The following is a 25,448-nucleotide window of genomic DNA, read 5'->3' on the forward strand; positions in this document are numbered from 1 at the left end:
GCTTTTATTTAGTAATTTACAAAAAATACCCAGAAGATTGACACTAATTCAAGTATGCAAAGCTGCAGGACATGAAGAGCTTTGGGGACTTTTTCCCCGGTGTCTTGCCTGGTGAGATAAACTAATGGATTGACAAAAATACAAACTCTACCTAACAGGAATTGCAGTAAAGCAAGTGTCTTAGTCCAAAGTGCAATAGATAAAACATCACATTCATAGTATCCTCTCTTTCTTTCTGTTACACAAGAAATCAGATTGAGCAAGACTGTGCTAAATTCCACTCATAAATACTGTGTAGAAAACTGACAGTCTTCAAGCTTTTATTATTTTACTTTAAAACTGATACAGGGGTGGTGGTCCTGAATTGTTGTTGGTAAATATTTTCTCCTGGAAAAACATGTGAACTTTCATTATACTAAAAGTTTAACCTCAGTTAAACTTACTGTTTCTTTAATGTCTGCCATTCTTCTGTGATTGTGAAAATGTGGCTCTTCCTTGGAGGATCACTGCCCACATGGAAATTGCATTGGAATTAGGTTAAAGTAGCTCTGTCTTATAAGGGAAAAAGTCAAGAAACTGGAACTATGCTATAGCTTTCATTGTATTCTTCTCAAAAATACTGTTGCTGCTGCTGCAGGTGTTTTTGTGCTGGACTACCAATGTAAGAATTACGAGTCATTGGAAAGTCTTTCTGTATTTGTCAGAAAACTGTATTTCAATGTTAGTAGCTCAGATCACTAATCTAAGCCTGGCTCCTTAGGTACCTGCATGCAACCGTGTAGTCAGCACTTCTATTATGATGTCACTGCTTCCAAGTGTATCCTTGACAGATCACAGCCATAAATATCTTTTGAGGTGAAAGTAATTTATTCATGTAGATCTCTGTATTATTTCAGTCCAAAAAGCTCACCTTAAATAGAGACTATCAACTGAGTTGAAATGTTGTCGCGATATGCACTGATGTGAGACCAGCAAACCTCTTTCACTTAGGTGCCTTAAGTAGACTCAGATCTTTAGTTTTAGCTGTGCTGTTACATTTTCCTGAAAGCTCCCTTATCCATAAAAAACAAAGTAAGAGTGGAAACACATTTTCTTGTGACCTAAAGGCATTTGGCTGTTGGTATTTATCTTCTTCTGTTTAGAGAATAATGAGTAGGGAACATACCTTCCTTGTGCCTGAATGATCAAAACTTACATTGCAATGTGTTTTCCTGCATGTGTAAAGGTACAAGCTGTGTGCTAAACACTAAATTCAGGCTCATATTCTTCCTTTAGATGCACATGTGCAACTTCTATAGTGGTCAGTGGAAGGTGCATACACAGATTAAATGCTAAAATAATATGGCATTGCATCCATTTGGCTTGGCTGAGGATTTTAGTTCAGAGAATTGTCAACAAACTGTAATTCAGTGCTTTAGCTCTTTACCATATTCATATTATGAAAATAAGAAGACCTTTCACTCACATGGTATTAAACGAAGATTTAGTAGGAGGTGTGGTGTGGTCTTGGATGGGAAAACATATGAAGTCTATGCACATACATCTCCTGAGTCAGCTGTTTATTGTTTCACTTATGGTACCCCTGAACAATTTCTGTTGGGAACAGATTATTGGCCATACATTCACAGAGTTCTGGGCAGAATCCCTCCTGGATGCTAGTTTGCATCCTGATTTTGATCTAATGGTTGCTTCAAAATGAGTATTTTTACATGAGGTAGTATGGTGCTTTATAAAAAGAGTAATGGTTGAAAATACATGACATTGCAGTAGCTAGGCCACACTGACCAAGTCAGATGAAACAGAACTCAGTTTTACACAAAATTTGTGGATATTAGCTAATTTACACATATAAATTGGGAATATTTTAATTTCTATTATGAAACAGTTAGAAATCCATGATGTTGATTGTAATTTTATTTTTATCTTTCACTACCAGCAGAGGGAGCACTAGTGATTAAGCTGCACAGACCTTGGAGGTTTTGTACACTGATACACTCCACGTCCTCCATCAGCCAAATTCTGCCTGCAAACACCCAGACAAAACTTCTAGTGCTGTGAGCAGGAACCGAGGAAAAACTGAGGGTAGGACTGATCCTTGAATGCGTTCAAATACTCATATTTTCTTCAAAATAAACTCTTGTCTACCCCCCAATTCAATGAGTAGCATCATATTTACGGCTTCGTGAAAAATACATGACACACGTGAGTGGTATTTGGAATAAGATCTGAGACCTGACTACACAGACCATGGCCATCACATCTTGTAAGCTGAAGGCATGCTCCAAAGATATTTAGCAAACTCCATTTCTGATTCTGCAACTTAAACCACAGTTCTGCGGGCAAACACATTTCAAATATGAAAACTGTAGTTACTCAAAACCCGAAGATTTTGAAAGATATTGGAATGCATTTCAAAGTTACCATTTGTTGCAGTTGACTTTCAGACAGTGTTTAAAAGTGTCAGAATTATTAAATCAGTCCTCAACAGATATTTTAGCATTTTCATTCAGCCCTCAAATCTAGCAGGAAAATGGAACTTCACAGCTGTTGAAAAAACATGTAAGAGAAGATTGGATATAAAGTAGTACAGCTCATCTCCAAAGCTCTAGATTTTCTTTAAAACTTTTGCTGGGGGAAAGCAGTTTGGAGAACCTCTGTTAAACAGCTCCTAACTGAGTCCTAATATGTCAGCGAATATGTTATGTGGCTATGTGACATTTTACCCATTTCAGTAATCATCTTTACCAAATATGAACACCTATATTGTTGTCAGTTCATATAAAGTAATATAAAGCTGCACAAAAAATCTTATATCAGCTTGGATTTAAGCTTATTCTCCCATATTTTCTCACAACAGCAAAAGCACTTAATTTGAGCATTAAGCCAATGTATATGCCCAACCAACATCGCCCTAACAAAGACATTTTAGACTTGATGAAGAGGCTGTGCACATGAAACCTTTTCTCCTTCAACCCTATCAGCCCCTCTAATCGAAGATACTCTCTCTTGCTACACCCTTATGTGCTTATAAACACAGCCAAAACAAACCTAGCAGCTCAGTTCCTGCCCAGGATCATCTCAGTTCAGTTCATCTCAAAGACAGACATCTGAAACTGCAAACCTAACTATGATCATCAGTCTGACTTTTATTACATTATTTCTAATGAATGTAAAGCAGCAGTAAAATTGGGGAAAATGGCGGTTATGGGGACTTCCTATTACAGACAGAGAAAAGATCAAGAGTTTTGCTGGTGGTCTTGCATGAAAATAAGTGAGGGGTTTCAGAGGATCTGTGGGTTCCCCATCACTACGGTATCACACATCTATCTGTTAGAGGAAGTGCTTAAGGAAGCATTACTGCAAGTTACTCTCAGCCTATATAACCTGCTAAGGATTCAGTTAAAATGTTTGGCATGTGTGAGGTGAACACATGCTAGCAGAAGCGTTCACAGTGTTGTATACGTAAATTATACTTAGTTGCCAAAATCCATTTCACGTATCCACTTTCTGTTTGCTTGCATGTCACTGTCACTCCTGTTGTATTTACGTAGTGATTGGTGTCAAGGATATGACAGAATTAAATCTTCTTACCTCAGGTGGCATTAGAATAATGACAAACCACTCTTCAGCATCCAGATCAGCATGGTCCTCCCAGTTACTTATTTGGTTGAGGGCTGGGCATCAATCAAAGATTTTTTAGTACCTGCAAAGAAAGAAGTCAAATTTTCATATCTTTCCTGACCAAAAGTTTCTCTGATAAAGGTCAACGTTACTATGTCCAAACGGCTTATTCAGTGTGCTGTACAGCCATATGGGCTAAGCAAAACTCATAAGGCTTTATTTTGTTAAACAAATATCATTTTAGCCAGCTTGGAAGAAAGGGCAGAGGATGTATTACCAGTGTAACTGAGTCATGTCTTCTGTTTACCACCCTCACAGTACCTTCTAATTCTTAGGCTAATTAATTAAATGTTCACACATTTTCAAAAAGAAATTCCTGAAAACAGCAGTGCAGTTTGGTTTGCAGCATGTGATATTATTAACTTGTAGGCATTCATATTCATAATTCATATTCAAAATACCTGTCATTAATTTTTGTCATTGGATCCTTTGAAAGGGAATTTGGAGCATACTTTTACTGTATATTTAACACATTCAATTTTTCCATTTTGCTATATCTGATTCCTTTTGAAAATTATTTACCATTTTTATAATTTACCAGAATTGTTTACCATGTAGGAAAAGAACCAATAATTTCAGAATTGAGAAGGCTGAGTGGCTCACTATTGTAACTCAGTAACTTAAATACTGAGTATTTCTCTTTCAGATAGCTCTAGTCACTGTCTGTTAATAAATTACATTATATTTACTAATTTAGCTAAAATGGGTCTGGGTTCTTGGATCCATAAGCTATTTTCGTCTGCATTCTGAAAAGGTGACTATTTCTCTTTAAAAATGTATTGCTCTACAATGTTGCTTTCTGATCACTGGGTCTGTTACTACTTAGTTAAATCAGAAATATTTTTTGCCACTAATACTGAATGGTTAAAGTTTCTACATGCTTTAAGTGCATACATATTCATAAGCAACATGATTGTTTACTTTCCTATAGCTTAATTTGCCCAAGTATAGCGAAATCTGCTGCAATGTTTTCATTGAAAATGACAAATATGCAATGATACTGTAGCTTGTCTGCCTTTGGTGGTGATCCATAAGTGTATGTGCCATTTAACAACCAATAAAATATGACAGGCGTATACAATTCTGTCTGAGCAGGAAAGGAAATTTTATTGCTCAGGTTTGAGTCACACATGCCCTACATAAAGTTGTACAGTCAGATCAGTATTTTATTGTTACTTACCATATGTGTTACACCCCTTAGGCATGAAAGAGCAAGTTAGACAGAAAGCATTAACCTTATCTGCAGAAGAAGAAATTACTTCAAATAAGTTTATAGTCAAAACAGCCTTTCTTTAGAAACAAAACAAGAAAAACTGGAAACAAATCTACGTATCTCGCAGATCTCAGCCAGAGAAGAAAGGAGCCAGTCTTACAATCTTAGATTTATTAGCTTCTTTCTTAAACACCATATCTCCTCTTACATGCTGAAATACTTGATGATGCACTACCACAGACCACTGAAATCAATAAGTAAACTGCTATCTGCTATCTCCATACCCACTGTATCCCCCCAAAACTCCTGGTATTCAGGGTCTTCTTGGCCTAACACAGAGAAAACATAATCTTTTGTGGCTATGTGCATAAACTTATGCATAAATTTACCAGAATAACCAGGTATATTGTGCAGGGGTAGGTTGGTGGTGAACAGTGAACTCAGCAGGATACATCTGCACTCTGTTCACGCTTTTCGAGTTCCTTGTACAGCACAGTGGGAGAGGGCAAAAGGAGAGGTGATGATTTTGAGGCATTTCTGCAGATAGGGAAGGATTTCAAAACAAATTCCACTGGCTCGTTATCTTGGAATACACAGATTATATTTTCTTTAATACACAGATGAACCAGAATTTATTTTTACTGATGTACTACCGGCATTTACCTCCACCAGTTTTAAGAAGTATGTTAACAGCCTGCAATGCATTAGAAGGGCAGGATATGAACCTACACAGGATATGAATTTATAAATGCTAAAGGAGTGTAGTAGTAGCAAGATGTAAATCAAAGTTCGTAAAGCCAGGAAATACCTTACTTTAGATCAGCTGATACAAAGTAGCAACATATTTATTGTTTAGGGGAAACAACAAGTACTTTTGTGGGACCAGACTGAGGGACTGAATGATCAGTAGGCAATGCCCTGACAAGGATTAATACATGATAGAAGAGAGGGAGAGAAAAAAAGCTGTATTTCAGATTCCAGCATGCAACACACCAAAAACACTGAGCAAGGCCTCTGAAGGCCAAGTAAGGAAGCTTGTCAGCTTTTCTGTTTCTTTGGGCACTTTATCTATCAAGGCAAACTGAAAAAAGGAAGAGCTACAATACCTTCATTAAAATGTTCCGGGTTGCTGTCTGAGATATTTTTAAGCAACATCGGCTGAAATAATGGAGGAATGAAGAAATAGCACCAAGCATTTTAAGACATTTATCCTGGATAAAGTTGCTCATCTCAAGCTTCAGATAAACTAACACAGTGCTTGCCCAAGCAAAACTTCAGTACAAGTTCCTTAGAAAGTGAGGAAAAGTTTGATTTTTCTCTGCAACCACATATTCCCACAGAAATAATGTATTTGTAGATGTAGTTAATGCTTGATGGATTTATGGTTGACTATAGATGTTGGAAGATTAGAGGACTATTGCCTGCAGAGCAAACCCTTGAATTTAGCCATATTAGTTGATAATATTTTTTCTGATTCTATTTTTTTAAAACTCAGAGTGATTTCAGATTTCTGAGCAACTACCCATAATAAGAAACAATGTGTTTGAAACACTGGAGAGTGTAAGTAGAAGGTGTTAATTATAGCTAAATGCCCAATTCCCCTCCCCTCCTCTGGGCTAAACGCTACAGTTTTAGGTTGCTTTCATTTTAGTAAACATTTGATCTTTCCCAGGAGAGGATTTTGTACTATTTCTTTTAATCTTCTCTACGTGCAGTTCAAAACTGGCTCACTGAACTCAATTTTAAGTTAGTGTTTGCATTTATGAGCAAAAGATCGCAGGATCTACAACAAAACAAATAAAAATGTTTATAAATGCCAGTTAAAGAAAATTGTGTGAAGTAAAGTTAGATGCATATGATTGAATGGTGCTGTTACTCCCTCTGCTCGCTATGATCTGTGGGAAAAATATAATTTAGAAACCTTAGACCTTTGTAAAGTACTATAAGCTTTTACCATAATGCCTTTTCAACTAGTGAACAATCTAGCAAGTAATTTTAAAAATATGTTGAAAATAAAACAGATTGATGTTTCACTCTATGCATATGAGGATCTTCAGCCACTAGAACCAATTAACCAGACAGAACAAAGTTAAACAAACACATAAATCTTTGCAGGGTGGACATTCTCTGCAGTAAATAATGCAACACTTCCACTGTCATCAGATAACGTGCGCTGGGCTAACTTCCACTGAGACAGATTTTGGCACTAGCATCAGTGCCAGATAGGCATATCTTGTAGCTCTTAGCTTCTATGGATCAAAAGTCTCCAGAAATCAAAACAGTTCCGTTGAATCAAACTAGATGAGATCTAAGTTAAAGTGGAAACAGGTCACGCAGCCAGTTGAGAAATTGCAAAATATGTTTACCCACCTCAAAATATTGCTCCAGATCTCATTCCTTTTGTAAGCATGTCTGTAAATCCAAAAAACTTATTTTCCACATCCATTGTTTTAATAACATTCCAAAGAGACATTCATTTCCCAACTTCCTTCTAGGGCTGCAATAGCAAAATACGCTGCTGGTGTTAGCCATAGCCATGTCCACAGTCTGGGTTCAGACAAAGTGACAAATCAGCTGTAAGACCCAAATGCACAAAGGAGAAGTTGCAGCAATATCCTAATCATGCTTACAACATAAAAATGCACTGCCAAAAGTATTGAATAAATACTTGACTAACAAAGGAAAAATCAAGATATAAGGAAAATAAAAAATAAGAAAAAAGAAGAAAGGAGAAATCTAGGACAGTATGTACTGGTCTGGACTCCACAGAATAAGGGATTCTGTGCATTAATATACCAAAACCAGAGTTAGTAACCTTACTTGGACTGGCTCTACTTTTAAAACCTAGTGAGGCAAATTTATACTCAGGCCCCATTAAAACTGACTAATTTCAGAGCTGTTGAATTTGGGAGCATTGTATTGTATAACTGGAAGCAGAAGTTAATGTACTGAGTGTTGAGTTTCACTAAGATGAAATATTAATTCATGTTTATTCTGAATGTTGATTGTTTTAATACTCTAAATTCAGATACAGAAGATTAGATGTAATGGGTTGTTTCCATATGTCACAAGTAACCCAGTTGCTCTTTTAACTGTAAATTCTGCAAGCATTTTTTTTCTTACCTAGCAATTCAAGCAAATGATTTAAAATTAAACCATTTTTCCAGCACCTGTAAAAACGTGCAAATGATAGAACTGGCAGTATGATGATTGCTTTACAGATAAGCATTTTCTTCATCATCTTCAAGGACATCCAGATTTACGATCTAATCACTCAGCCCTTTAACAGGATGCATTTGAGTTTGATTAAAAAAGAAAACAAATAGCAGTGCAGATTTATTAATGAAATCTGCGTGACCTTTTCACATATGGAACTCTCCCAAAATAGTGAGTTTAAAACCAAGTACAGCCTCCTTAGCTGCTTTAGCTTTGCCTGTCCTGGTATGCAGCATGTTTTTGGTGTGCTTTTTCACATTGGCAAGTGCAAATTTTGGAAAGCCATCTCTCCCCTCCCCCTCCTTGAACTTTAATTGCTTAACCTACATCCTAATTCAAGTTGCTCATAAACCTTAGCCTTTGTTGTAGGTCCGACAGCTGCGTTATGTCAGTAGCAAGTAAAACCTTCACAAAGTTCCGGAATGCTGCAAGACATTTTATAGGTGCTGCAATAAAAGGCAAATTGAATTTACAAAAATGCATTTGTCACTGATTAAAAACTTACAAAGTTAATTGGAAACACTGTGTAGGTGTTGCCACACAACTAGAGGTGTAACCGGTGGTTTTAATTCAGTTGGAGCACGGGGGAGAGTAACCGTTCATGTAAGGCCAGCAATCTTATTCATATTTATTTTCCCTTGAACGAACAGGGTGTATTTACTGGAAGACTTGCGTGAATCGTCAATATTTAGCAGCATTAAAATGTTAGCCAAGGAGTACTGACCCCTTCCAGGCTCAGTTTTCAAGGCTGTATCAAAGTAAAGTTTGCAAATAGCAGTCAGTGCCCATTAGTAATTGCAGCGTCCCTTGGGCAAGTTTTCCAGGCCTTTTCTCTCCCCCCTTGTTTTAAGTTGGCAAAGTTGACACTACTGGAACAATCATTGCTTCAGCAAGTGAGGAGGGGAGAGGGAGGTAGCCAACAGCCCAGGCAATCAGCACCCTCCCCCTGGAGCTGAGTGAATTATCTCCACATAATCCACTTAACCTTTGCCATTGTGGGACCTGGGAAGCTGAAGGTATTTTTAAACTTGAGTCTTTTAATTGCCAGTTTATAGTGTCACTAGTCCAGCTCAGCTGGAAAGAGGATGATTGGAAAATAGTTCCATGAGGCAATAGCTTTTCACCTCGGCTAGGAGTCCTAATTATTATTATTGTCGCTCACTGTCTTCTATGTCTGTGGGGACAGTGATCTACAGTGAATCCACAGGTGATGGAGTTTCTTTAACATAATATTACTTCTGGCTAGTACAGCTAAAATGTCATAGATTTCAAACTACTTGCAATCTTAAACTCGGGTAACATAGATATATTGTCATTAATTGTCAATATGCAGAAAAATCCAAACTAACACAAAACATTGTGGGAACAGCTCTGTAACAGCAAGGTTGAATAATATGAGAAAACCGCTTTGCAATTTCTACTCTTAGTAACCTCCACTTGCTAAAATAATTTATTAAAATCCCACTTAATCCCCTTATCAGACTTTAACAGAAAAACAAAAAACACCTTAAGCAAATGCTGAAGGATGCTTGTTGATAGTTTCCCAAAGACAAGCTATGGAAAATTCAATTAGAAAATGATTAGTTCAGTAGACTGCAGTAGGCTGTGAGAGCCTTCTGATATATTTTTCCATGTGGCTGCTTAAAATTTAAACAGATTAGTGCTTACCTATTTTATTGATGAACATTCCACTGTGCTGGACTGTGGGTATGTCCACATTTCAGTGATCATCAAATCAAGCAAGCAACCTTGTGTATAATCTTAACGGAGATACCAAGAAATGGAAACCGCACCTTTTCCTCGAGCTAGAATTTCAAAAGAGATAGGCATTTAACAAAGTTTGGCTTCTTTGGAAATGTAAATCTTAGAGTCCCTGAGTCATATAGGTCCATCTTGTCCCTTTAAGATCTCTGGGTAAAAATGGGATACCAATACCTTTTACAAATACTCAGGTAATTTTCAGCCCTATAGTTTTTACTCCTCATTCTCTTCACAATTTTAAGTTTCCCACTCACTGGTAGAGATGAAGAGAGCACATGGATGTCTTGCACTGCTGTTTGCACTCGTGCAAGAATGTGGCAGTCCACTGCAGACCTACATTGTTAGTTATTTTTCAGCAATACAGATAATCATAGTCTGTCATGCTTATACTCTGTATACCAATCCAAAAAAACGCAATGGTACACACTCCCAAAGAAATTCTGAAGGGGAATTACTAATTCAGCCATCGTGTACCCCACCAAAAGAAAACCCCCCTATGTGATACATTAGCATCAGTACAAAAAGAGAATTATTCTGGGAAATTGATGCCAAAACAGAGTTACTGTTTCTCACCACAGTCTCTTTGTCATCTCCTTCATCTTTTATTAATGATAAGGAAGAAAACAGCAGTAGTGAAGATTCAGTAACAGCAGCAAGGATGATCCAGATATTCCATTCCTACTCCTGCTGTTCAACAGTTCAGCATTACATGATGGCAGCACCATATTATGTTATTTTTCACTTGCAATCTTTGAAAAGAAACACAGACTGAAAAAGGAAAAACAAACAAAAAAGGATTTCCAACTTTAAATGTACATTTTTATCCGGGCCTACTGAGCAAGAAAGAGCATTTATTCCACTTCGTTGGGTATCTCTTCTCACCTTCATGTGTTTGTGGCTCATGCACTTCTTTTCAGAGAACTTAAAAATAAATGAAGAGAAAGAGAGTATGTCATGGAAGACTGTAGTCACGTCTGTGACTTAGCCAGGTCCTCCATTTGGGTTGTTCTGGGCTCGAATTTCAGCATATTTTTATGGAAATTCATTCTTCTTGGCCCACATACCAAGATGACCAAATATGTCTGGTAGAGAAGGAATAAATGAGATTAAATAAAAGAGAAAGTGTTTGGGTTATTTTTCTAATTTCTCTGTCATTTCTGTAGTTAAGACTTTAATGGAACGATTAGCATTAATATGACATTTAGCAATTAAGGGATAGGCAGAAAGAGGGGCTTGCTGACCTTGGTGCAAAACCAAAGGAGTCAGCACAGCAGCCGTACCTGGCTACCTCTCTTTTCTCAGGACAGGCCCCAAATGCAAAACAAATGAAACAAAAGCCTGTATTTATGTTGGAGGCTATGGCACAGTGAAAATGTGGCCGTCATAGATAGGTGTGAGTCTCAAGTACCTTCGCCTTGTTAAAGCTACCAAAGAGCAGTAAAGCCCAGGCCTGGCCTCGGTGTGCCGTGCGCTGGGCCCACTCCCGCCCTCCTGCAGGCCGGGCCCAGGCACCGCGCAGGCTGGCGTGCCTGCCGGCCTAACGACCCCGGCAGTAATGGAGGGGCTTGTCCTATTTCGCAAATGAGTATTGATAAAAGCTAGTTAGGGGTTACAACTCGGTTTTTAAAATAAAAAATAGGCATTTCCTCTTGAGTGTTGCGGGCTCCCTTGTGACAAAACGTACTACCCTTAAAGTCTCCAACAGCCTTGTGAATGGGGGATGTTGATCTTCACAGAGTGATAGGTAAAACGTGGTGCCATCGTCATCAGTAAGGGTTTTGCCATGGCTTTCAGCTTTGCATCCTTCCTGAACAATTGTGAGCATATAAAATAGATTACCTTCGTGCTTCCTCTTGTACAAACGGGCACAGAGAGAGAGAGAGAGAGAGAGAGAAAGAAAACGCTTTCAGAGCTCTACTAGTAGCTGCAAGTACAGGAGATGTTATCTAAAGTGATGTTTTGTACAGCTGGAAAAAAGTTCATTTTATATATATTCTCCTTTATCAGTTTAACTTCTCTCACAGCTGATGAGATGGATCTTTCACGAAGTCATGATAAGGTTGTTATGATTTTGGTAATATTTTTCCCCTCAGAGGAAAAACACCTCTCACTTTCAGCCCAAGGACTGTAACTCCAGATTAAAGATAAAGCAAAAGAGCAGAAATGAAGCCTCTGTGAAAGAGCACCCCATCTCCCTCCTTCCCGTACGAGGCTGCAGCTGACCAAACCGCAGGCAGACAGCTCCTAAAATTGTACATGTGCATTATACCATAAACTAAATTGGAAGTTAGATAACCATATACCCACCACTTTCATCTCCGCCACGTAGGAGTGTGCATTGCTGCCTTTCCAAGCAAAAATTTTTGACTTTGATATGATTGAAAATACCACACTGATGTAGCACACTGCTGAACAATTTAGCCGATTTGATTGATTCATTCATTTTCATGAATATGAGGCATGGTATTACTGCTATTAATTTCATAACTTTATTCAAAGGCTGTAAAATCCTTATCACTGATGTCTGATCTCAGATTGGGGAAAAAAATCACCCATTTCTTACATGAAGCTTATAGTAAAGTCAGGTTGCCAAAAGAGGCCTACGTTCTGCAAGATCCTGTGGATGTGCGCTCAAACAGTTTTGATTAATGAACCTATGTCATGAACTGCCATCCCCTTTATATTCCCACCGCCACTATAATTATTACAATTCATATGCTTCTTTTATGTTTGTGAATATTTGTATGCTGTGTTTGCTCGTCTAGCTAGACACAGCATGTCATATGCTGAATATTTCTCTTGGGAGGGAAATTGTCAAATACAGAAAAGTTCACAGCATAATTAAGAAATGAAGTATTTTTTCCATCTCATGAGGTATTCCTTGTATCATCCTCCTTCTCAACTGGAAGATATTGTTGTAGTGGTGGAGATAGACAGAAATTGTGATTGCATTTCAACAGCCGAGGGCAAATATGATATATTCATATATTGATTTATTTTAATTTGCAGGAAGGTGTTTTTTCATATAAATATTTACTTGGGTATAAGGAGTAATAAGCAAAACAAAAGAAACAATGAAGAGCTGTGAGTAATCCCCCAGTTGTTAGAAGGATGGAGAACTATGTCTTGGAAAGTAGGGGCTATAAAGATTTGGAAGTCATGGCTGAAAAGCAGCTGGAAAAGGTGTCTCAGAATGACAAAGACAGACCTAATGTGATTCTTCAAGATGTAGATGGAAATACTGAGAAAAATGTGGGGGATGGTAATAATAGTGATACATGTGGCATCAAGTCTATTTCTGAGGTTCAGCGTGGGATGTACCTACCCTTTGAAAGTATGTTGACATATCAGAAAACCTCTGAGAAAAAAACCCCCGAGAAGTGGGAACCTACCTTTCCATAGAGATTTGGAATAAGCTCAATCTATTTAGTTCATCCACAGTTAATTAAGAGATAGTTTGATCATGGTCCATAATTATCTACAGATGAAGACATTTGATACTTATAAAACAGTTAAGCTAGTAACACAAGCATAGGAAGTCATTTTTTCAATGACTGGAAAAAAGACAGTGAAGCATAGAATGAGAAAAAAGTGCAAAGGGTACTTAAACACTGGAACTATTTCCACATGGCAGATTCATCTTCATCTGAAGATTTTATATCAAGCTTAATGTCAGTCTGAAGAAACAGGCTACCTCACCAAGAACTTAGAGACCTGATGCATGGATCGTGAGGTGAATTTCTACTGCCTGTTTTATCTAGGAGTCCAGGTGATATCAGATCAATGCAGGGCTGATGTAGGATTAATAGCAGCTTGTGATCATTGGTGATAAAAGTGAGCTCCTAGAGAATGAGTTGGTGACTGCCTATCCATACCAAGATTTAAAAAAAGATTTTGAGGATGTTTATTGGCATGTCTGTATGAACTGATGGTCAGTTACAGACCATAAAGCTTCCTTTTGAATCACAACACAAGGCATATCCTAATTTGTTTTTAATGTCAGTGTGAAAGTCTATTGGCAGGAGCCAATGTCCATAAAGTACACCATATTAACCAGACCACTAAAAAAAATATATCTAATTACTTATGTACCTTAAAATTCTTACCTCCTAGCTGGTTCTTTTGTTTGGCCAGAGTGTCTTCAGAGTCTTCATCTGCGAAAGCTGCTTCAGTATGCTGAGCTCTTAATAAATGGAAACAAAATGAGGAACATTCACTCAAAGGAAAGTGCACATTATTAATGTATTTTTATGCGGATTAGAGCTCAGGGCTGCATTCCCTGAGCAGTCATTTCTTTGGAGATCAGGGTTGTCAGTGAAACTTATGATTTCATCCTGGGTCAGACCAAAGGTTCACCCATCCTACTGGTCTGTCTGACAGTTGTTTGCAGCAGATGCCCGGCATGCATAGTGTGATTTGTCATGTGGTATGTCCATGGGGCTGCATCTGGGCTGTTGTATTTCCTAGTCAGCAGTGGATTTATACTTTGCAAAATTGTCTAATTGCCTATTTTAAATGCACCATCTCCTCATGTCAATTTATGCTGCCTAGTCTTCCTGTTATGAGCAATATGAACAAGCTTTTCTTTCTTCACAAGATTTTTGATTACTATTGGATCTCCTTCAGCCACCTTTTAAGGTAGTTTTTAAAAACTTAAGAAGTCCCAATCTGTTCAGTTATTATTTGCATGGAACTGCTCTGTGTCTGATCATCCTGTTGTACTTCCTCGAATTTTTCCTAGCTTTTCTGTAACTTTCTATTATACTCTGACCAGAACAAGCAGCTGTATCCAAGATATGGGCACATCAGAGGTCTAATCAGCTCAGCATTTTCTTTGAAAGTTCTTTCCAAATTATTCTTGACAGTGTTTGCTTTATGAAAACTGACGAATACCAAATTCATGGTTTTATAAAGCAACCCAATCTGAGATCTCTTTCTTGAGTGGCAGTAGCTTGCTTAGAGCCGATTTCTCCATACACTTCTTTTTACCGTGTTATTTTGCCCTTATTGACATGAATTTCAGCTACCATTTTATTGCCCAGACAGTTATTATGAAAGTCATAGGCAATTTCTACTTATGGTTTTACATTTGACTACCCTCAATAATTTTGTTTCTTCAAACTTTGTCCTTTGACAATATACATCCTTTTTCCAGCTTAGTGTTTCATTGAAAAAAGAAAGAGAAAAAGAGAAATATCTTTATATATATATATGCAAAAAATAGAAATGTATACATTTAGACACTATTTCATCTGCTACTTTTCCTCTTTAAATTTCTCTCAGATTTTTGCTGGTTTGTATAATAAGAAAGTTTCAATCTGTGGGGAAAATTAGTGACAGATTATGAATATTTCTTTAATCACAAATTCTGAGTACTGGTAACTCTATTTCTAAGGTATATGCTATCTGACTAACAAATCTTACATTTTATTGGCTGTCTCATTTTGTTCTCTTTCATATTTCACGTTTATGATATGTTCAGACATACCCCTGTTTTGTTAAGTAGGAATCTGTGTGGTCTTTGATGTAAGACATAATTTATTTGACAAGGAAATATGAGATGGTGCCCTGAATCTGCATTTAATTGATGGATTGAGAATTTTTAGCATTGCAACAAGACAGATTCTCATCCAACGTGTCATGGAAGGAACATTCTCTTAATCTGTACTCCTGTGAATTAAAATACATGTATATATATTTTGAGGAGTAATTTTAAAAATTCTTTATTGAAGGTAGTTAGCAGGGTTTTCATACATGTCTGATATCCAAATACTAAAAGTGATTGATGCTATTATCTGTTCATAAGGGTATTTTTATGTCTATGAGAAGTGAGTGCTCCATTCTGACAAGTCTCCAGTAAATATCACTAACATTGCAAATGAAGACTAGCTCTTGGTAGTGCATTAAGACTGGATGTAAATACAACCCTTTTTCATCAGTGCAAACTTGATGTGAGTTTGTGCTTGTAATTAAACTTTCTGCCACTTAATCATCGATCAGCTCCATTTTAAAAATTATTAATTGATAATTGCATTATTCTTCCACATGATTTTAGATAGGACAGCATAAGACACCAAGAGCTTTCAGAGACCAGTAAAGTGCAGTATGCTTCAACTTGCCATCTTATACAGTCTTCTGCGTGTTACTATTTCTGTTTATTATCTTCACAGATCTTCCAGCTATCACTTAAATTTACAGGATGCCCTCAATCTGAGACAACTGTCTTTTAACATTTATTTATTAACTCCAATGCAATCCCTTGCTACCGGTAGTTCTTGTGACATTTTTATATGGAACATAAGGACAGATTTTTTTGGCCACCTTCTTTTATGCCAGGATTTCTGCTTCTTAAGTAATGTATTATAAAGCTACTTTAGAGCTGTATAGATGCTGGCAAGTAACCAGGCCTCTGGACAGCATGTTTACAGTATGACTTTGTCTACTTTTTCTCTTAGCAAAAGGAAATTTTAAGCATGGCTATTAAACGAATACTAGTATTTTGCCTAAACTTCTGCTCCCATAGATGTCAATACAAATGTTGCCATCAACTTTAGTGGCACCAGAGTTTGTCCAAAATATCAAAATATAATTGTTGGCAAAGAGCCCAGGCCTCCACCACTGACATGAATGGTAATTTTGCCATTCATTGCAGTAGAAAGTGGATTGAAGTCTAACATCTTTAAGTTCATGTCCTCTCTGTTTCACAGAAACAATAAAACAAGATTATAAACAAGGTATGCAATTTTGGTTTTTTCCACATCATTGTAACTTCAGAAAAGTCCACAAGGCAGCCTATAGAAATTCCAGTCTCAGTAAAGTTAAAATAAGAGATCCTGAAACATATTTTACCCCAAAGTATCAAGATACATGTGTGTTTATGTATATATTAGTTTAGGAGTACTTCTAAATCATTTATGAGGAGATAAATAATAAATTAATCTAATTTGTGCAATTCAAGTGGTTGACCTCATACTTTTGCTTTTTGGATTTAATTAATTTTCTACCACTAATAGTGAAACAAAGCCTTTTTTCATGATTTATAGTTTTACAGATTTTTTCCATTTAAAAAAATTAGAAATTAGCTAGGTGCTGGGATTTGTTTTTATTTGTTTTTGAGAAAGGACTAAGAAATTGCCAATCAACTGTTGATTTTTTTATACAATATTGAATGTAAGCAAATAGATCCTCAGAAATACAAGAAAACATAACAGTTAAATTATGAGAGATTGCTGTCTTCATGCTTTAAATATCTTCTTACCTTTTGGTGTCTGTATGTAGGGGCTAAGAAAAAAAAAGACGACTAACTATTCAGATGTTTATAAATTTTGTTTAGAAAATTCTAGTCACTGAAGGTTCAGATTTTTATGTTTATACGTTACATTGGGCAAGAAGGTATCATGGTTACGACAGCAACAGAATTAGAAAAGAGAGGCATAAGCAGCAATTAATATTAAAACATTTCACTGATTATTGACTTTTGATTTCTTTCTCCCCCAATTCAACTAAAGACTCTTTCTTTCCTTCAGGATTTTCATGTGACACTTGTAATCTAGTTGCTTCCCTCATACTGTATTTTGTCTTCATTATCACCGGTTGAATTAGGTAAACTTGATTTTTCCTAGGTAACCCTATGGATCGTCACACGATGCGGAATGCTCTCCTTTTCCCTTTCAATCCCTATTCAGGTCCTGCAGCAGGATGGGTAGTTTGATGACTGTTTATCTATTCCTAGGACTGGAACCAGAAGACACCTACACATGCAACCTGTTGGTTCATAGGGATTTCTTGATTACATCTATCTTCTTTTTCAGGCCCTTTAGCAATATAATGAAATAAGACATACCTTCCTTATGCCTCTGATGCTGATAGGCTGTCCCAGTAACTTGAATTTGTAGTACATGTATAGTCTATTTCTTCTTTGCGTGCCCTATAGGAACTCTCCCCTCCCACTAGCAAACTGTACTCCCTTCCTTCCTCTTCACCCAGCCAGAATTAACCAGGAAAATGCTACTGGCCTATGCAAACTGTTCGTTCTTGACATTGTACTAGTTCAGTCTTTTGGTGGTTTGGTGGCGTTTTTTGTTTGGTCATCATGTCGTGTCGTCCCCCCCCCGAGTACAATTTTAGCTGCTTTATAGAAGACTGAGTTTTGTGTCCAGTGTTTTGCCATAATTATGAATGTGAACCAACGAAACCCAAAACAACAGTGATGGCATTCCTCAGAGAGTGCACCATAACAACAGCAGTTTACAGCAGAGAACAGATATGGCTACATCAGTGGCATTACAGAAGTGGAGAATCATCATCAATAGTCAACATCGGAAGGTCCTTACTGACTAGCGAAATCCAAAAGTCAAAGGAAGAGGCAGATAACATTTATTTGCTAGCGAGACAAATGGCAATAAACTCTTCCAATATTCCTTAACAGAACAAAGGTAATCTGTGTTACAATCAGTATCAAGACTGCACTTGTAAAAACTTCCTGAAAAGCAAATTTTGTGTTTTCATGACATCTTACAGGGCCTTTAGGACCAGACTAGTGACCTGGAAAGCCTGTCATTTTTTGCCTGAACAAGGATTGCAAAAAGCAGACTGCATATTCTGAAATTAAAATAAAAATAAAGGTGAGGTAATTTACAGCAATGGCATCCTTCAATTGTAACTACCTCTCTCTCGTTTTTACCTTGCCTGCAAATTTGTGCGATAAAATAATCGACATTTTTTCATCATTATGTCTTTATATCTTTCATAAGAGAACCACTCTCCTTGTTATCTTTAGTCACTGCTGTAAAAAAAAAAAAAAAAAGATAATGTCCCTTACTTCATAAAACAATGCCTTTTTTAAAGCTTTCATTTTAGAGCGAGCGTTAGGCCATGATGAATTGCTGAATGGTTGATTTCCTGACACTCTTTCTTACTAACCTTTCCTGACAGCGTCTGGATTGCTCTACCTGGTAATTTGCACTATAATAATGGCTACAGCGAGATGTCTCCTAACTATTTCCTTTATCTTTAACAAGATTCTTAACACCCTCTGTAGGTGACAAAATGCAATTACAGACATGAAGTGTCCCCCCGAGGATGGTTGTTCACAGATGCCACCAGTACTTTAGTAGTGCAACTGTTAAATGGAACGAAAACAAAGAATCAGATTCTCTAAACATCCAGTTCAAATAAAAATTTAATTAAAAGTTATGAAGGCATTTTATTGATTAACAATCTTAGTAATTAAATAGTGTAGTTGACATTTTTTTGGTTGCATTTGTTCTTCCGTGGAGATCTCTAATTGTTGTATGGCTTTACATTTATTGATAACTCTGTTTGATGAATACAGATGCCACCTTTTATGGTAGTCGTTGACAGAGTAATCATATTGTGAGAAACACCAGGCTTATGTAGTAACAGCTGTTGCAGTTATACATGCTGATATCCATTGGGAAAATGTGTTTGCTGCTATCATGGGTACACAATAAATGGAAGGTGCAATAAAGCACAAGCTAACATTTTGAAAATCCTTACAACTCTAGGAACTTTATTGCAGATTACAAGCACTTTGATCTCTGTCCAGTACTTAAGTCTTAATTATCAGACTAATTGCACAGACTATGTTCATTTTCAGTGGTAATCCTTTTGTGATTAGCTTCTGTGTTCAATAACTGACTTATCCTTTAATTAAAAGGACTATTAACCTTAAGGCTGCTGCTGCAGCTTGGGATTAAACCTATACAGAGTTGATATTTAATATTATTGGTGAAAGGTATAGAATGAAAATAGAGTGATTCCGTCCTTTACCGTAACTTGCTTTAAGAGATAGCTTCATTATATATCAGTATAATGTATTTCACTTTGACATACTACTAGCTTAAATCCATTAAGGACATGCAAGAATATGTATGCACTTTGAGCCCTTTTCTCATTTGCAGGCAGGGCATACTCGCATTGGATATTTCCCAAGTCTTTCTATACAGTCATGATCAGTGGTTGATCTGCAACACACACACACACACACACACAAGAAACACAAGAGCAAGCATTTAAGGTCCTGCATTTTTCCAACATTAAAATATTTTTGTATTAAAGGACTGGCAGTTCAATTTTTGCTTATCTGGTGGTGAGAAATTTATTTAGGAAAAGTGAAATGCTATGTGAAATGATGTGCTATGGAGGAAAAGGTTCTGCAGTTTTGCCCAGGGCCGCTGCAATCCAACTGTTTGAAAGACTGTGAAGCAAATCCAGAGTCATCAATGCCCAAGTGTGTGGACTCTGCCAAAAAGCCAGATGCTGCTATGGGAAGCATTATGTATCTTTTCTAGTTTGGCATCTGGGGCCTGCTATGAGCAGCCATGCCTAATGTCTGTCTGTGACTTAAGGTTCTACTGCTGCATTGATAACATCTTTTTTTGGGTAAAAAATATATATATAAAGTCCCTTCTACTCCCTTTCCCCCCACTGTTTAGTCATTCAGATTGCTTCAAAACCAAGCCAGATACAAAGTCCTAAAATCTACTCTGCTCGATAGCCTCATTGACTCATGTGGTGGTGTGGTGTCTGTTGCTAACTCCATATACGTTTTTCTCTTTCTTCTGATTGTGGTGAAGGAACCTGATGAAACTAGACTTCTTAGAGACAATCTTCTTCACTGAAATTTTTTATTTTCTATACAGTTAATTTGGGGTTAAGACTTAACTATTGGTTACTTGCCATTAATGAAGACTAGTTAATGATAACCAGCTGCTCAAAAGACTTACAAATTGAAGAGGAAAATTTATTATCTCATATCCGTATTTAAGGCAGCGACAATACCCCTATCATTTCATTGGGATTATTATCTCACTTTCAAAGAAAAAAATATATCCTCCTTTTTATGAGCACCATTCTAGGAATTAGTATAAAGATGCATTGCCTTTGTACGAGAGTTTCCTCCAGTATGTTACTTTTCTTGTATTACTCAAATGATATATATAGTGAGGGTGACCCAACCACACTCTTTCCTGAACGGAGTGGAGGTAAAAGCAGCATTGTATTTGAAATCAATTGAAGTGACTTGTGGCCTGTGATGGGAGTGTCTGGCTCCAGAATTATTATCTGGTGTTAAGTGCTGACAATGCAATAGGATCTTTACAAGACATAAATACAGTGAGGGATCTCCAAAAGCCTAATGCTAGCCTGGGAAGCGAGTCTGGTCAGGCTGCCTATCCAGGGTGTGACGGGAAGAGACTCACACCCACACTTTTCCGAAGACAGATGAAGAGCACAAACTGAAACATCTCCTGCCAGATACAGGATGAAAGGCTGAAGTGCTGTGCATTAAAATGTCCACATGTGCTATTCTAAGCACTTTAACCAACAGCAAATTTGACTGAGTTCAGAAAGTCGGGAGTGGACCAGGGATTTGGACACATTTCCTGAAAGTTACTGACTTTCATATGTTGGAGGATTTGGGGATTACCTTGCATTTAACTACAGTACTCCGATGATTCTTGGTAATTCCCTGTTTGGTCTTATTAGTCTTGTTTGCAATAAGACTGTTGATATTCATTGTTGTTTGCGTAGTCATAGCTAGCTAATTTTTAGCTGCCTGGTAAAAAAAAAATTGAAAACTCAAGAGGAATTGAGCCTCCCGGAGTAGTCACTTAACAGTTTGAGAAACAGGAACTGAATATGGAGCAGACCTCTCCCTTTTCACTGACTGCAGAGAAAGATGAGCCTGCCTACATTAAAGCTGGTGTCTCTCCAAAAATCCCTTGCTCTGTCCCTCCCTGTATATGCCAATTAATTTGAGCAGCTGCATGGAGCCACTTCCCAGGGAGGTGCCAACCCAGGCAGGGAGCCTATAGATTTCTTTTGCTATCCGCGAGGAGATCTAGAAGCAGTAGCAAAACTGACATGGCACAGTGGTATGAAGGCCACCACCTAGTCTGTAGTTTTAGTCATGTTTGACATTAGTGTGCTCCAGTAATTCAATTAGGATAAAAGAATCATGGATAGAAATGAGCACATCCGCTTCACTGAGACAGTCATGGATACCATTACAGATATGAAATGCTGCCAAAGCTACCGGCTACTGGAATTACCAAACCACAAGAGCAAAGAGATCTAGTATAGCCTCTAGCTATGCACATACAGATAAAGTACCAGAACGCCTGCAGTCAGGGAAACAGATGCTGTTCTGCCATCTTTTTCTGATGATAAAGACATAGAGCACCAGGCTATCCAGTACAGCTCATTCAATCTTGCTAACACCCCATGCATGATCCATGAGAGTGGTAGGAACACGGGGCAAAAGAATGCTACAGGAAATTCTGAAAAAGCCAGTGAGGATGATCCTAAATCATGATTCCCCTTAAAGTCACAATGAGTATTGAAGGACATGCCTTATTACTACATTGTGACCTTCCCAGGGCAATGTTTTTTTTCCTGTGTATTTGATTGTGCCCTCACTTCCTCCCTCAGTCTGGGTCTCAAGGTAATAACAACTATTATATTCTTGAGCATAAAGGAAAAGCCTTTCCTTACAGAAACGTTTACCTGTTTGTGAATGATAAAAAGCCAACATTCTCAGCAAGTATCATAAGACCACCATAGAAAAAACATTGCAATGTTATTAAGAAAACAGAAATCTCCCTTTTCACCTACAGTTATCACAACAGCCAGTACCTGCTGCACCTGAGTGGCCCCTGGCATGACCCACTGCAATCTAATCCTCACCTCATCTATTTCAGTTATCTGCAACTTCTGATAAAGCACAGAAAACAAATTTATAAACAGAAAGTAGCATCCAATTTTGTTTTTCTTGGGTTTTGTTTGGGGTTTTGGGGGGATGGTGGTGAAGGAATAGGAGCCAGAGGACGTCTGTTGGGCTGGCAGATCACCTAAGTAACACAACTCAAAATATCCTTTTCATTCCCATTATAGCCGGAGTGTGATTACACAAGTATTTATTTCTATGTGATCTGCCATATCTCTTACCTAGCTGACATCCATTTAACTATTTTACTCACTCTACAGTGCTATCCTAGTAAATCAGCATATGTAGTTATGTTTCCAAGACCCCAGTTCAGTATGGTACTAAGACCATGCTTAACTTTAAGCATGAGTGTGAATCTACTAAATAAGCTTTGCTACAGGCCTAATAATATTACTATACTGAGTCAAGACCAACATCTCAGGAATATCAATGCATTTCAAATGATAGTACAAGAACCCTATATTCTTATGAGAACTTTAAAACCACCATGAAATACAGTTAAAGCATGTCAGTGCTTACTATAACTGTAAAATTGAATAAGGGAATTAAAATGAGTGGAGAGGTTGTTATGTGGAAGTAATTACTGAAATTCAGCCCAGAAAATATGACTAAGCTCCATATTTAAAAGAGGAGATATTTATAGCAAGTGTGCTATTTATGTATTGAGGTTGGTAAATATTGGCTTTTTAATAGCTTTAACTCCATGTTGTAATAGATGGTAATCAGACATTTTCATCTGGATGCTCCCACCCTGTGAGAAGCTCCTGGGCAAACAGGAGCTTTTGTCCCTGACTGAATCCCCATAGCCGATTTCAGATGGCTGGGATATGGTCTTCTCATCTGCACCAGAGCAGACGTAGCAGCCTGTCTCATTGTTCCTGTTGCTGCCAGCTCTTTGCTAATTTGTACAATGATAAGCACCTATTTCCATCGCTCCTGGTAATCTTGTCATTTTCATGATGTCATCAGCACAAGTCAGAAGAGAAAAGGTCAGTGGTACAATGATGTACTGTATATAAAATGAGCCGTTAAAAAAAGAAAAATGGCTAGACATTTAAATGCCCAAGCTCACCAAGGCACAGTAATAGCTATCCTGATCATCTCAGGATATATTATGTGATTCCCATCATAAGCAAATAACTTCCTCCCGCACTGTATTTTCCCACAGTGGTACAGCGCGTACTGCACAAGGGAGCCTAGCTATGCCCAGACAGACCAGTGGGAGCCTGGATAAACATACATTTAATGACAGCTGCTGTGCATACTTACTGAATCTTTTGAGTGTCCCTTGTTCTGCCTTTTAATTTCTCTAATGTCTATACTAGAGAAATATACATTTAAATATGGTGTATAGATTTTTACCACCTTCTATGTAAAAGAAAGACAGTAACCGAAAGCAGCGTAACAAAACCTTTGGGTGCCAGAAATGAGACAGGAAATAAAGTCAAAATTCAGACAAAACCCGGTGTTATAAAAACTTTTGAAATCAAGTTAATATGTTTATACATAATGGGGAGGGAGAAAATAGAGAGACAAGGAGCCGCAGTGAGAGACTCCCCTCGGTAACCAGTGCTGTGTAACTGCTCAGCCTGCAGGCAGACCTCGTGCATAGGCACTACTCGAGGAGCCCTCTGTTGCTCATGTGTTGCTCTGTTATCAGTGAAAGCAAAGCTGGAGACAAAATGATGGCAGGTGCTCATTTCAGGAGGTAACCAGCTGCAGGACTTTTGCTGAAAGTGGAAAGCCAGGGACTGAAGTAGGCAAGCTGGAAGGTTGCTGCGTCCTTGGCTGCAGGGACAAGATCCACAGCTCGGCAGATCACAAAAATCATGTGCAGAACAAGACAAACACCTCCTTGTCAGATCTTACACGTTGTTTAGGAACAGAGAGCTCAAGAAATTTCTAATATTACTGGCTACTTATCCTTTCCTCCAGCTTCCCTCTTTAGAATTATGACTCATGTCCTTTCAGCTACCTTCAGAGCACGTGACCCTGCCCCACTTAGCCTGCAGCTCTTTCCAAACTGACAGAATCAGCGGGACTTGGTATGCTTAGCATATACAGGCATATTATCAGCATTTTAAATTTGTGATAGTCGCAGTACTTTGTGGATTTCCATCACTATTGCTTACAAAACTAGTGATGAGATAAGGAGAATATGGGATTTAATTGGTCTCAAGTAAATATTAGCCTCACTGATTCATTGCTATGTTTTTATGAGATGCTTTTGCTGAAGTGAGGAAGTGAAAGAGTAGAAAGCACAGTGCTTTTTTACATCAGAACTGAGGGATGACCAGCAATATGTCGTAGATAAGAGCGAACAGACGCTTGCTCTCATGGCTAATGGTGGCACAGTAAGACAGCAAATAGTACTGTCTGAAGACCATATTGTATTGCTTTCCTTATTTATCAGTGATCTTTGACCACAGGTGAGCACTGAGGTGATAAAATACACAGATGACTAAATTATTCAGCTTGGTAAAGACTAGGGAAGGCTGTGAGGTTGAGAGGAACCTAACTAAACTGAATAAGAGGTGCACAACAGCAGTTGAAATTGAGCACTGACCCATGGGAAGTAACGATGTAGAAAAGAATACCCTGGGCTTCTCATCATTAACTCTCATCACTTAGAAGAAGGGCTTGGGCATTATCAGTGTGAATGCACTACTGAGATGCTGACTCAGCATGAGAAAAGCTAAGGGACTTCCTCCAGGTGGGCTTTTTATCATGTATTCCTCTGAAACTCTAGGGTTTGGTATCTCCTACAAGTTGGGTATTAACAAATGCAGCAACCAGTTCCTTTCAGCAATGTGGTTCCTATATTCTTAA

Source organism: Ciconia boyciana, chromosome 10 (genome assembly GCF_034638445.1).
Source record: "Ciconia boyciana chromosome 10, ASM3463844v1, whole genome shotgun sequence".
Lineage (NCBI taxonomy): Eukaryota > Metazoa > Chordata > Aves > Ciconiiformes > Ciconiidae > Ciconia > Ciconia boyciana.